The following is a 14,006-nucleotide window of genomic DNA, read 5'->3' as shown; positions in this document are numbered from 1 at the left end:
GAGGGTGCTGAGCCAGGGCTTCTCATAGTCTAGCTCGGCCTTCTGGAATGTTCACCCTCTTGTGTAACAGCATTTCACTTCTATGTTAATAAATAAAGCTTGCCTGAGGATCAGAAAAGTAAAACAGCTACCCTGGCCAGCCTTCTTGGCCAGGTAGTAATAACACACACCTTTAATCCCAAAAGCCACACTAGTTTGCCACAGAAACCAGGCAGTAGTGGTGTACGCGTTTAATTCCAGCCCAAGAGAGGATGATAAAACTGGAGGAGACAGCTCTCAGGCTCAGTCTCATTCTGAGATTCCTGGAGGGAGGATCTCCATTTCAAACTGAGGCAGAGGTACGAGCCAATGGCTGGCTGCTTTGCTTTTCTGACCTTTAGGTTGAACCCCAATTTCTGTCTTTGAATTTTTATTGATCATGTTTCACTCTTCCTTGGCTCCTGAAGCCCCAGTGATAGAGGAAGACACCGTCCTTGAGGAATGGTACATTGTTCCCTTAGAGGACTTTTGCTGGCAGCATATTAGAGGTGTGCTTCTGCCTTTGGCTTAGCTAGGCGACAGATTATCCTATTTTGGGAAGAAAACAACCAAGTTAGAGTAGCAGATATATCATTCTATGCATTCTCAGATCTGAGCCCCACTGCAGTTTGTCTTGCCTGCTGGTTCTTGCCTTCCTGTTGAACACATTGGGATGCAGCCAGGATCCTCAGGCCAGACACATTAAATATTTGTGGTGGATCCTCAGAGACAGTTCTGGTTTTACTGCTTCCTCTTGGGCTGGCTGACATAGGTCCTAATCAACTGGAAAATAAACCGTGCCACCTCAAGTCTCCAGCCAACAATGAGCCTCTGCTCCTGGCATCCTGAGAGCTGCCAGCTGTCCCCTGCCAGCAGGCCAGGGACATTTCATCCCATTTTCTGTCTTTCCTTATCTTCTCCCCAGCTCTGCAGTGCTGCCTTTGGGTGGTCTCCAGGTTCATCTGTCTTCAAATCTTGCTTGTTTACTTAGAAGACTAGATGCATCCATGATGTGTTTCCTTGCTGGTTTTATTCTTATTCTTTTCATGAAAAACTTCTTAATAGACGGTATCATCTTAAACAAGCAGAAAGGAACAAACTGGATGCTTTCTTCCATATCTGCCTCATCTCTTCAAAAAATTCCTTATCTTCAGAAGGACAATATATAATACCTACCATTAAATGAATTAGTAAGTGGATGCCCAGTCCTTCCTACAGCATTCTCTTGATTTATCGTCTTACTATTTTACCCAGTGCCTTATTTTATCCTTTGCTTTCTCCCTTGACTCTAGCTTCGAGTTCTTTCTTCCTTTACTCTATCTTTAAAAATGTTTGTCTCTAATCCAGAGGTTCTCAACCTGTGGGGCACAATCATAAGAAAACACGTTTCCAATGGACTTAGGGACTGGGACACTGTTCAATAAAAAATTACAGGTATGAAGCAGCAACGATAAGAATTTTATGGTTGAGGGTCACTACAACATGAAGAACTGTATGAAAGGGTTTCCGCATTAGGAAGATTGAGAGTCTACCTGAAATGAAAAAGAAAATTAAGAAAAGAGCAATGCAGCTTGGCACTGGGTACCCCATTCATTTCTCATGTTGTGGGACGTACCTACTGCGTATTTCCCATCAGGTTCAGAAAGAGCAGCTGTCGAACTAGTGAACCAGCAAACACAAAGGGCTCTAGCTATGGCCGTATACCAAGGCTAGACCAATGAATGGTGTCTTTGTTGGAAGACCTGTCACTGGTCCCTCAAGTAAGATGACTTAGCCTTAGTGGCTGGCCCTCCTTGTCCCATGGCTTTCCTTAGGCCTATGGTTCCTTCCTCTTCTTTCTTCTCAGTTTCCTTGTAAGGGCACCAGCGGCAGTCTGGACCCAGTCTCCCTCTCATGACAATCCTGCTAAGGGTCACAGGCTCTGATCATCACACATCCTTGGCTTTGGGCATTATCACCCACCTCCCCTATGTTCTACACCCTTGAGAGTTAAAGCTATTTGGCTGTCATCTTAACTTTCATAAAGACATTATCTTTGAGTTTTGAATTGGTGTTCTGCCCATTGGTCTACTGGATCTGACCATAGCAACATACCACATACTGGGTAACTTTAAGAACAGAAATGTGTCTCCTCCCAGAGACCGGAAGTTCCCTCAGAAGGCCACAGACATGTTTCAGATCTCTCTTTTTGACTTGTAGACGGCCACTCTCTTCCTGTCACCTGGGCACCCTTCTGTGCTCATTGGCACCCACTGTTTCTCTGTGTATTAATTTGCTTTTCCCATGAGAACACTGGTCATATAGAATAAGGCTTACCTAACATGACCTCATTTAACTTAACAGCCTTTAAATACCCCATTCCCAATACTCTGAAGTACTAGGGACTGGGACATACGACTCTGGGGATACACAACTTAGTGCTTAGTGAAGCAGATGGAGGCTCAGTGTCTCAGCAAACTGCGGTCCTACTTCCTGCTCCCTTTCTTGTCCTCCAGGGACATGTTCTTGGCTATCAGCTCCATAATTCTAAGCCTGTCGGCCAGCTAGCATCACCCTTCACCCCACTTAGGAGGTACTGGTCAGGTGCTGGAAGGACTGATCATTCTTGTCCAAGGTTGGCAGTACCACTTCATCTGGCAGGGCTCAGCTTGCACCCTTCTAAACTCTAGGTATGTGAGGATAAAAATAAAATAAATAAAAAAAAGAAAGGCCATGATTGCTCCTAGGTGTGCTAGAGGAGAAAGTTCATTGTAGGTGAAGGAGAAAATAGTCAGAGGCAGGGACATCTGGGAGAGTCCAGGGTGGACATGACCAGACTTAGTTGGGCCATGCAGGGATAGGAGGGAGGGAAAAAGAGAGAGGAGGAAGGGGAGAGGGGAAACGGGTGCAACCGCCAGGAGGTCAAAGGTCCAAAAGAGGGCAGGCAACCAAAATGTCTAGGTTATATAGGGAAGAACCTCTGGGGAAAGGGTGGCCCAGGCCGGGGCTGCAAAGGTCAGGGTAGAGGGTGGGGTATGCCAGCCATACCCTGTGATAGGAGGGACTGAGGAATATATTAAATATGCACCTCAGCCCTTGTCCTAGGTTTGAAATTTAACAGTGTCCTATCTATTCTGACTGATGGTGCAATTCTTAGGTCCACAGACAAGGCTTCAAGAAAAGAAGCTGATGTCCCCTTCTGAAAATTTGACTAAAGTCATGGAACATCTTCTCTGGCATGCACAGAGTTTGGCTTGAATAAAAATGTCCCCCATAGGCCCATAGGGAAGTGACACTTTTAGAAGGCGTGGCCTTGTTGGAGTAGGTGTGACTTTGTGTCACTGGAGGCAGGTTTTGAGGTCTCAGATGTTCAAGCCAGGCTCGGTGTGGCAATCCTCTTCCTGCTGCCTGCTGATCCAGATGCAGAGCTCTCAACTACGTATCCAGGACCATATCTGCCTGCATGCTGCCATGCTTTCTGCCATGATGATAATGGACTAAACCAGTAAATTGTAAAGCCAGTCCCAGTGAAACATTTTTCTTTATAAGAATTGCTGTGGTCACGTGTCTGCTCACGGCACTAGAACACTGACTACGATACACAGCTATAACAACTTTTCATACATATTCAAGGACATCGTAGTCCCCGAAAGAACTGTATAGACCTCTGTGATCTGGCCCCGCTGGCCTTGCTGGGCTCATCTGCTGTTTATCTCAAGAACTTCATACCCGCTCCCCCCCCCCCGCCCTCCACCCCACCTCCCACCCTACCCCATCCCCAGCAATCAAAGCCAGCCTCCCACCTCATCTCACTCATCTGCTCATCCCTGCTGCTCCTCCTCTGGCTCCTGTGCAGTTTCCTTCCGTGTTCTCCACCAGACTTCTATGGTGCTGTCTTCTCTACTGCCAGGTCCCCTCTCCAAGCCCCAGGCGGGAAACAAAGCATCTCTTTAGGCTGGCTCTCCACAAGGCTCTTTGGTGAAGTTCGCAGTCCTGGGTTTCGACTACTTCCATGCTCATTTTTCTCTTTTATTAGATTTTTGAGGGTAAGATTTGTATGTTAATCACTGCAATTTTCCTAGCAGCTGTTACAGAGCTGAGGCAAACAGCTGTAAGTATCTGTAGACAGAAGAAACAAAAGAACAATTGAAGGAGAGGAAAGTATGAGTTCCTGATGAAAATAATTTCTGCATTTTGAGCGTGAATCCCGGCTGTGCCACTGACTATAATCATGACCATAGGAAAATGACCCTTAAGCCTTAGTTTTCCAATCTCAGAATGAAAAATCAGAATTTTCCTCAAAAGGTGCCAATGTTTACTGATGGACAGCATCTATAGATACATGCAGCTGTGCCTTGTCACTAGTTATCTTCGGACTGAAATGACAAAATTAAAAGACAGTGAGCCTGCATTCTTTTATTACCTGTTATAAATATATGCCCCTTGTGTTGAAGAGATGGCTCAGTGGTTAACAGCACTGACTGCTCTGCCAGAGGACCCAGGTTCAATTCCCAGCACCCACGTGGCAGCTCACAACTGTCTGTAACTCTAGTCCCAGGGTATCCAATGCTCTCATACAGACATACATGCAGGCAAAACACCAATGCAAATGAAATAAAGATAAATATTTTAAAAAGCGAACCCCTTAAATGCCCACTGGATGCAAAAACACGATCTTGCAAAGAAACTGAAACAGGTCGGAGAGGAGGGGAGGGTAAACCTGCTGAACTCTAAAGTAGAAAGGGAGAAGAGAGGTTTTAGATTTCAGGTTAAGAGTTCATTGGTAGCGCTGGCGAGAAGGCTCTGGATAAAGTTCTTGTGCCAGCTTGAGGATCTATTCGGATCCAGCAGCGTGTGTCTGTAATTCTGCTCCTACAGCAAGACGGGACACAGTGCAGGCCCCTAGACAGTGAGCAATGAGGGATCCTGCCTTAAACAAGGTAGAAGGTAAGGACAGATGCCTGGGGTTTTCCCCTCACTTCCGCACAGTCGATGTGCCCTGCATGAAACTGCAGTCATACAGGGACAGGCACACACCGGTGCCTCTCCTCCTGCATAGACGAGTTCGTAGCAAGGCAATGGAGGTCCTCGAGGAGAAGTGGCGCTTGAGATGGACCGAGAGGGAAGGTAGAAATGTCGGTGACTCTGGGGAAAAGAAGGGGTTGTGTGCCACCAGGGACAGGTACCCAAGAGGGACATGGGAGCTTCATTAGCCTCCTGATGTCTACAGCCTAGAGTTTTAGCTTCTGAGACTAATGGTTAGCCTCCTGCCGTTGCTCCCAAGAACAGTGTTCCTAGACTGTCTACCTTGTGAAGCCCTGGCCTCTAACTAGGTAAAAGAGCCCCTGCGGCCCACAGCTAAGGTCACATTGGCCCGTTTTACTCAGCAGTGGCAGTTCTGCTGCTGCTCTGTGCAGTGTCACCAAGCCCTGACCGTGGTAGAGGTGCCATGACATGGTGATGGGTCACAACCCCACAAACAGAATCCTACAAAGGGAATGAGTCAGCTTACAGTCTTGCGAACCAAGGATGACTCTCACTGCAGATTGTTAAAATGTATCACTTAGAATCAAGCTGCTTGCCAATGAGCCGGGGAAACACACAGAGATGCTATAAAAATGGTTTTCAAAATATTTCATTTTACATGTAATAATGAAATTACTTTAAAAAAATCCACGAATCAGATATCATTTCCAGGAATCCTTTTCTGGCACCATCATATTGACATAGACCATTGCCAGCCTGCCAGCTGTAACGGTGCATGCCTTCCTATGTAGTTCCCTCCCTCCCTCTTTCCTCCTCTCTCTCCCTCCCTCCCCCTCATGGGGTTTATCTGTGTAGCCTTCGCTGTCCTGGAGCTTGCCCTGTAGACCAGGTTGGTTTTGAACTCAGGGATCCACCTGCCTCTGTCGCATGAGTGCTGAGATTAAACGCATGCAGCACCACCACCCAGCTTAAACTTTCTTATCTGTAAAATCGGCATGGCCATGCAACCTTTCTCGTGTGGCATTTGGGATAAGTATATGCTAAGGGACATCTTAGTGCCTGGCTCACAGCCAGGGTCATCTTTCCCCAGATAAGAGTCTGGTTGTTCTCTCACCTCCTTGTTACCCAATAATGCCAGCTCTGACCGCATCCCCCACACAAAGTCCACTGTCCTATTTTCTGCTTTGTATTTCTGTCCACAACACTTCATTCCCACCCCCTGAGTTGTGTTTACTGGTAATCTTTATTGTCTGACTCTTTACTAGCTCTACAAAGTTGGTGTTTGGCACTCGATACAGACTGGATGAACAAATACAAATGTGCGCAGAATAGTCATGGTTGCTAACTTGAGCCTGCTCCCAGTCCACTGGTAACTCTTTAGGATCTGTCTGGAGGGTGTTTGGTTCCCCTTGCATCGCATCTATCTGCACTGTTAGGTTGGAAAAGGCACTCAAAATCCGAGATAGTAATTTAGGCAGTGCCTTATGGAGGGGTCAAGCATCTCTGAACTTGAACCCGAGGTTGAAAATGGCTGGCAAGCCTGCTCATGCAACCCCACTTCTCCTTGTTCAGCTCAGGTACCCAAAGTTAGTCTAAGAGACCCACCACAGAGCCCGAGAGGTCAAAGTATCCCTGGGCATCTTTCCTTTGCTGAATGCAGGTGTATAGCCACACTCACGTAGTCCTCTGGCGCCCAGGACTGGGGAGGCTTCTGGGAGCTCAACCCCAGCCTCCTTGCCCAACGCCGCCTCCGCCTCCGCGGCTAGGTCGCCGGCGCGTGTCTCCACCGCACCGTGGCGCAGGAAGCGACTGACACAGCTCCATCCAGCAGCGGTGGTGAGGTTTAGGCACCAGAGGAGCTGGACACGTAGAGCCTGCGGTAATCGGGGCAGGATGGGGCGTGGGGATAGCCCGGGGGCCTGGGGTCGTTCAGTCTGCCCCGGGATCAGGATCAGTGGGGGTGAAGAACGGGAGGGCGGGGAAAAGCCACATTCGGGTTTAGAGGTACCGAGGGCAGCTTGTGGGGCCCTTTGAAGGGTTCCCAAGTTCGAAGCCTATCCTGCTGCTGAAATCAGATCTTCTGGCCCGAGGGAGTCAGGAAATCCTAGATACAGCTCCTAGTGTGCTGGGCTGAGCATTCAGTGGGCTCATGGAGCGTCTCGACCAGACCACACCCTCTCTCGCAGGTGAGAAACTTTCCCGCCATCAGGGTCTGCGGGCCTCCGTGGCGAAGGGCGTGGTCCCCAGATGCGCACCCCTGCAGTGAGTTTTTTTGTTTTTGTTTTTGTTTTTTTTTTTTTTTGACTAACCCTGAAGTTGACAGGTTTGTTGAGACTAGGGAGCGGGTCTTGTGCCACCTTACTGTTGAGGATGCAATTACAACTCCCTCCTGCGCTCCCTCCTGCGTTCCTCTCTGTCCTGTTCTGGGTAGGGGACTGAGGGAGGCCTTCTGAGAACAAGTGCGCCAGAAAACTGTTCTGAAGCTTCGGTTTCCACAGCGCTTTAGAAGACATGGAGCACCGGATATTGTACTCGATTTAATCTGGCAGCGATGAAGCAATCGGGACTGTTCTGAGTGTTCTGAGAGCGACAGAAGCTTGGAGGAAGGTGTCCCTGTAGCTCCAGGGAAAACAGAGGAACTGCCACACACAAATCAATCCTTAAGCACTGCCCTCTCCCCAAGGTAAGTGGCAGTATTTCCAGCGCGCAGGTGAAAATGAGATATCATTTTCCACCCTGACTCCACCGGCTAACAGTGGGGAGCGGGGGGGGGGGGGGGGGGGGGGGGGGGGGAGATCTGGAAACGAAAGCTGGGATTCCTGGTTTGGAGTCCAGCAGCAAAAACAGGCACAAGAGAATGGCCTGGGCTGCAGGGATCCGGGGAAGGTGGGGCACTGTCAGCCGGTTTTGTTGCAATGTTTATAGCAGGGAGGTGACATCGACGACGGGGTGGGGGTGGGAGCAAGGATAAGTAGCTGCTTCGGTAAGGCAGAGGCCAGTCCAGACTGCGTGGGCAGGTTGTGAAGCCCAAAGGGGACTCCCGGTTTGAAGCTTGCCTGACGGGCGGGCTCTGGAGCATAGAAAGTGTTTTGCTGTCATCTTTGCACAGGCCTGAGGCCTGAAAATAGAGCCAGACTTTTCAAAAGATGGAAACATCGCCTCCCAGAACAGGTTCTTCTAAAAGACAGCTGAAGACCACCTAGGAAAGCATTCCCAGAGGCCATTCATAGCAAGTTGGGCTGTGGATGGGGGTGTGTCATCTCCAGGCTCCTACAAATGTGAGTTATGACTCATGAGGGTAATGATGCCACCTAGTAGGTGGCAACCCGCACTTTGAAAACATGAAAATGTCAGCACTTACTGTGAGAGAGATGTGCAGTCCTGTGCATGTGTTTCTGTTGTATCTCCCGCCGTCACTATCTTAGCCCTGGCCGCTCTGGACAATATAAAGTATGCCTGGCTTTGGAGACATAGAAGGCAGTCTCCTGCTATATCAAAGGATGGGGCACGGTCTTTAAAATGAGCAGGGTTCTGTTTGTGTGCCTTCTCATTGGTGCCACTTCCAGGGACAGAGATGTACGGCTGTGGGAGACTGGACAAAGTTACAATAGCTACAGATCTGAAGGGAACGTATCTGAAAAGATACTAATCCTAGAATGTTGGGCTCACAGTCAGGTTCAAGCTCTAGCTCTGCATTGAAGCTCAGAGACAGTTTTAAAATAGAGGACAGGGGACCAAAGAGATGGCGAGGTGTTTAAGAGTGCTGGCTGCTCTTCCAGAGGGCCTGGGTTCAATTCCTGGCACCCAAACTGTCTGCAAAGCCAGTCCCAGGGGATCCGACACGTCTCCTGGCCTCACTGGGTACTACACACAGGTGGTTAGTAGAATAGCTGGCAGACAGCCATGGGAACTGGATTTGGATCCCCAGCACCCACATTTACAAATGTCAGATGTAGTGGCCGTAATCCTGATGTTACAGAGGTGGAGACGGGGGTCCCTGGGCTAGTCTTTCTAAATCAATGAGCTTTACACTTGAGAAAGATCCTGTGTCAAAAAAGCAAGGTGAAGAGCCTGACACCAATCTCTTGCTTCCCCACGCAAGCATGCACACACACGCATGCACGCCACCCCCCATGGGCAGAGTTGCATGATTATAAATTCCATTGTATGAGAAACTGAAGTAAGAGGATATGTTTGAGGCCAACTAGTGAGACCTTGTCTCGAAGAGAGGTGTGTGTGTGTGTGTGTGTGTGTGTGTGTGTGTGTAGTGGCGAGTAGGAAGAGATGAGATGAGATGGCGGGATAGTGCCTCCGTGATGAGCTACATTCATCTGAAAGATATCTGGAGTTTCAGTAGTCTAAGTGAGGCCTAGGGAAGAGACTTGGATTTCCTTGGTAAGGGCATCCCATTCCTCACACACATTTCGGTGGGGCTTGTTACGTGTCAGGATAATGGGAGTGTTTTCTTTTACTGCGATACCTGTAACAAACCCATGAAGTGGGAACATAATTATCGCTGTGCCCATTTAACAAATGAAGAGACAGAAGCACAAAGGAATGAGGTACTTGTTCATGGTTACATAGCCAATAAAAGAGTGGAGATTAGAGCCAGGCATGTAACCACCATCACCTCTTCCCTCCATGAGGTGTTAGGATTGGAGGAGCCTAGAGTCCACCACATCCATGGTCAATTCTGAGCAGCACCCAGTTAGCATAGGGGCCACTTCAAAGAATCTGGAGGAAGGTGGTTGGAGGCAAGATCTGAAGACCAGATCATTGAGAGGAACAGACAGTGACAATGTTAGCCTGGCAGAGAGAGACGTGACCAGCATTTGAGCCAGTCCTGTGAGAATTAACCAGCAGGATGGGACTTCATTCTTAAGGTCAGTGGTCAGGACTGTCGGGGAGGGTTCCCACAGGATTAGAGGGCACTGCATTTTGTTTTTCAATGCTCACATTCATTTCTGCTAGAAAGAAGAGAAGGAATCAAAAGTTAGCACTCAGTCACAAAAACATGTCTGTAGGTAAAGTAAGGGTACCAGGGTAAGCTTTCTGCCTAAGGCACACACTTTCAAGCTCTGAAAACTTCCAACTGAGAGTACTCAACTGCCTAGTAGAAAGGCTAAGGTCTCTATCTAAAGGCTGTACCTACCAGCCACTCCAAGAGTGTGAGGGTTGCGCTGGGGAGATGGCTCAGTTGGCAAGGTGCCAGCCTTGCAAGCATGAGAACCTGAGTTTGGATCCCCAGAATCCAGGGAAAAGGTTAGGTGCAATGGTGAATGCCGGTAGCCCTAGTTCTCTGGGTCAGGGTAGCGGTAGAGCCAGGTGGATCTCTGAAGTTCATTGATTAGCCAGTCCAGCTCAATCAGAGAGCTTATGGTTCATTGAAAGACCCTGTCTCAAAAAATAAAGGTGGAGAGGAATAGAGGAAGACATGTTACATTGACCTCTGGCCTCCACCTCCTAGGGTCTACATATGCAGAAGCACCTGTAGAATATGCATACATGCATGTGTGCACACACACACAAACACAGAGAGAGAGAGAGAGAGAGAGAGAGAGAGAGAGAGAGAGAGAGAGAGAGAAGAAGAAGAAGAAGAAGAAGAAGAAGAAGAAGAAGAAGAAGAAGANAGAGAGAGAGAGAGAGAGAGAGAGAGAGAGAGAGAGAGAGAGAGAGAAGAAGAAGAAGAAGAAGAAGAAGAAGAAGAAGAAGAAGAAGAAGAAGAGGAGGAGGAGAGAGAGAGAGAGAGAGAACATTTGAAGAGAAGTACCCAGAAAAATCACTGACAATACCACAACCTTTAGTTGTGTGTTGGGAACTGAACTCCTACGCAAGAGCAGTCAGCATCCATGAGTATCTCCCTAGCTGTAAGTTGACAAATTTGTCTGATTTGTCTGTTGTTTGTGGTTAAAAATGACTTTCACATGCATTTCATTTTACTAAAATTGTGACTTTTCCTCAGACCTCAGCAAAGCAAACAACTGGGGTGGGGCAGGGGGAGATGTATTTTCCTTAGGAGGTGGAACATAGTTAAGGTTTCACTGTTTGGGGAGAATTAGGGTCCATCTAAGATGATGCTAATACAGTCTAAGAGCCTGGGGATTAAATTCATTTTCTCTGCCAGGCAAAACCTGAAGCATAACAGGTAGCAGCAGAGAAATCTCAGATGCCACAGTCAGAATCAGCAGCTGAAGGAAGGTGTTTATTAGGGGTGAGGACACACATACATTGTTGATTGAGGTTTTCTGTCCCACTAAGTCCCACATCTGTTTAGTCCCAAAGAAATCACACAGAGGTCCACATTAATTATAAACTGATTGGCCTATTAGCTCAGGCGCCTTATTAACTCTTATAGCTTATATTAGCCCATAATACTTGATTGTGTTAGCCACGTGACTTGGCACCTTTTTCAGTGAGGCCATCACATCTTGCTTGCTCTGTATCTGGCTTCATCTAAATTTTCCTCTTCCAAGAATTCTCGTTGTCCCACCTCTACTTCCTGCCTGGTTGCTCTGCCTATATTTCCTGCCCGACTACTGGCCAATCAGCGTTTATTTAAAATACAAGTGACAGGGTACAGACCATTGTCCCACAGCAATACATGCCACAAACATACAGAGAAAAAGACCTGCAAAATAGGGGAGGCAAAAAAAACCTCTTCTCCGGGGCTGGGAGTTTAAAAACCTTTGAAGAGTCAGTCCTTCCTTTTGGGTTGATCAGTCTGAAGACAGGGTAGTTGACAGTCCCCAACTGTTGTGTGACAGGTTCTTGATGGCCAGTCCATCATCAGGGGGCCTGCTGGCATGGGCCTGACAGCTGTTGTCTCAGGTCCAGGAGGTTAAATGCCACCACCTTCATTACCTAGCCATAGCCCTGCTCCCTGTCTGTCTGCCTAACGGGGGGAGGGGGTGTCTAACTCCTAGGCTCTCAGTAACTGTTATTTTGGGCAAAGGTACAAAGTGATTTTTTTTCTTTTTCTACTGGAGTATGAAAAGCATTTATTCCTATTAGAAAGATGGAGAAAGCATGTGAGACATTAATTTTTTGCTTCTCCTGCCTTGCGAACATGCTTGTTCAGCCCATGATAATGTTGCTTAGATGTGAAGAAAAAAAAAAAAAAGCAGAGGCTGAAAATCTCTGTATGAGATGCGAACACTGAAGGTAGCACGTGGGTTTAATTGTTGCTTCTGCTTCTGCTGCCGAGACCTATATAATTTCTTCCCTGACTAGAGAACATTACTAAAATGCCACAGCCCTCAGGTGGAAATGATGTACAGGCTTCAGATAATTGGCCTTCACATAGTGCATCTGCTCTCCCCACACATGGCCTTGTGACAGCAAAACAACTGCCAGGGGAGGCGGGGCGGGCTGAGGACCTGCTTCCCACAGGGGGCTCACATTGTCCGGGGGACCCAGAAAGAGACATAAGGAGGCAAGTGAGAGGATGTGACCGTACACGTCTCCTGTCTCCCCACCCCATCCATGGTAACACAAGTCCACTAAAAAAAAGCAGACATTCCAGATGAAGCCTTGCACAGCCTTACAGAAGCCTGTGTCCTATTCCTGGCAGTGTTTTGACATTTCTCCCCAGCCTAATGATGCAGGGAGGTCACCCTGTATTCCCTTGAGTCTGAGGCTGAGCTCAGGGTGCTAGGAGTGAGATTACGAGATTATGGCTACCACGGACAATCACTTCCTGTATCTAGTTATCCTTACTGTCTGCAGTTAGCTATTCGCCCTAGCAGCCCACCACCAAAGGAAGGTGAGCTAGGTACTTTTAGAGGCTTGGGAATCCTCAGGCAAGGTGCAGGTTCTACCATCCACCCCTCCTTTTGCAAGGCCCCTCCTTGCTCTGTTCTCACCGGGCTGTTTGTGCAGGGTGAAGCGGTGGGTTGCTGGGAGCCATCAGTGTCCTTGCTCCGCCAGGCTCTGGCTTGCTTCTTATCGGCAGATTCACTAGAGTGGCTGAGGGCTAGACAAATGGACAGAGTGAACAATGGCTGCCCCTGTGACAAAACTCCAGACTGACAAGATGATCCTTGTGTTTGAGCTTTCCTGATGCGTTGTCTCAACCTCCTATAACTACAAGATCCGACTGACTCCTTCCCTTTGTTCTTACCTGTCCACAGAATGATTTAGCTCAGGGCTGTAGGAGGGGTGTGTGCTGCTTGAGGCTGGATACCACTGGAGAGAAGTGAAGCAAGCCAGTTTTGACAAATCACCTCCCAAATGATTTAAGATACAGCCTATTCCACTTACTGTAGTCTGTGCCAAATGTTTCATAAACTCCAGTAATTAAAACAGAGTGGTTCCCTAGGGCTACGCAAATGCCTGGAGTCTAAAGTTTTATTTCACCTGGCCCCAGTGTTTTAGAACTACAGCTACGTAAATCAGCACGAGTACTTTGTGAGCGACAGGCTGATCTCTTGGGAGCTGGAGTCACGCCGTTTGTGTTAGCTACTTTGATGCTGCTGTAATAAAATACTACTTAAGGAAGAGTTTACAGTTCCAGGGGGATAAGAGTCTGTAATGGCATGAGGACATGGCAGCAAGTGGCAGACATGGTGGCCGGAGTTCCATCATTGGGGGGAAGACACAAAGTAGAGAGAACAAACTGGAAATTGAGTGAGGTAGCATAACTCAAGTGACAAACTTCTTCCACCAGGCCACACCTCCTAAATCTCCCAATGGGACAGCAAACTGGAGACCAAGTGCTCAAACACCTGACTCTATGGTGGCCATTTCTTATTCAAGCTACCACTCTCTTAAGTATGAAATTCAAGTAATTCATGCCATGGAATTTGAGAGAAGAAAAGAGTCCTCATGTGCTAGAGTAGTTGAACAAGGTACCACGGTAGAGTAGAGGTGGTGCTGAACCTCTATCATGTGATAAAACTCTTCTGGGGGGATGTAAAACCCACATCTACTCATTGTAGGTAGGAAACCCGTAACAACTCAAAGTACAGATATCACCAAGTCTAGCTTGGTGGATACTTACAGGAGTGAGGAGTTACTTCCAGGAG

The 14,006-nt window shown here is 47.9% G+C and overlaps 1 protein-coding gene across 1 annotated transcript in view; it reads left to right on the top strand.

The window, feature by feature from the left end:
- The first annotated feature begins 7,508 nt into the window (after positions 1-7,508).
- Mrap2 (melanocortin 2 receptor accessory protein 2) overlaps positions 7,509-14,006 on the top strand; it is a 36,257-nt gene continuing 29,759 nt past the window's right edge. The window contains exon 1 of the mRNA XM_050118927.1: positions 7,509-7,666. The gene's annotated coding sequence lies outside the window, so the exon portion shown is untranslated. The remainder of the gene's footprint in view (positions 7,667-14,006) is intronic.

The sequence above is a fragment of the Alexandromys fortis genome, unplaced genomic scaffold (assembly GCF_014885135.2).
Source record: "Alexandromys fortis isolate MF-2015 unplaced genomic scaffold, M_Fortis_MF-2015_v1.1 scaffold_164, whole genome shotgun sequence".
NCBI lineage: Eukaryota > Metazoa > Chordata > Mammalia > Rodentia > Cricetidae > Alexandromys > Alexandromys fortis.
Note: the sequence above shows the minus strand (reverse complement) of the source record. Positions and strands in the feature narration are given on the sequence as shown.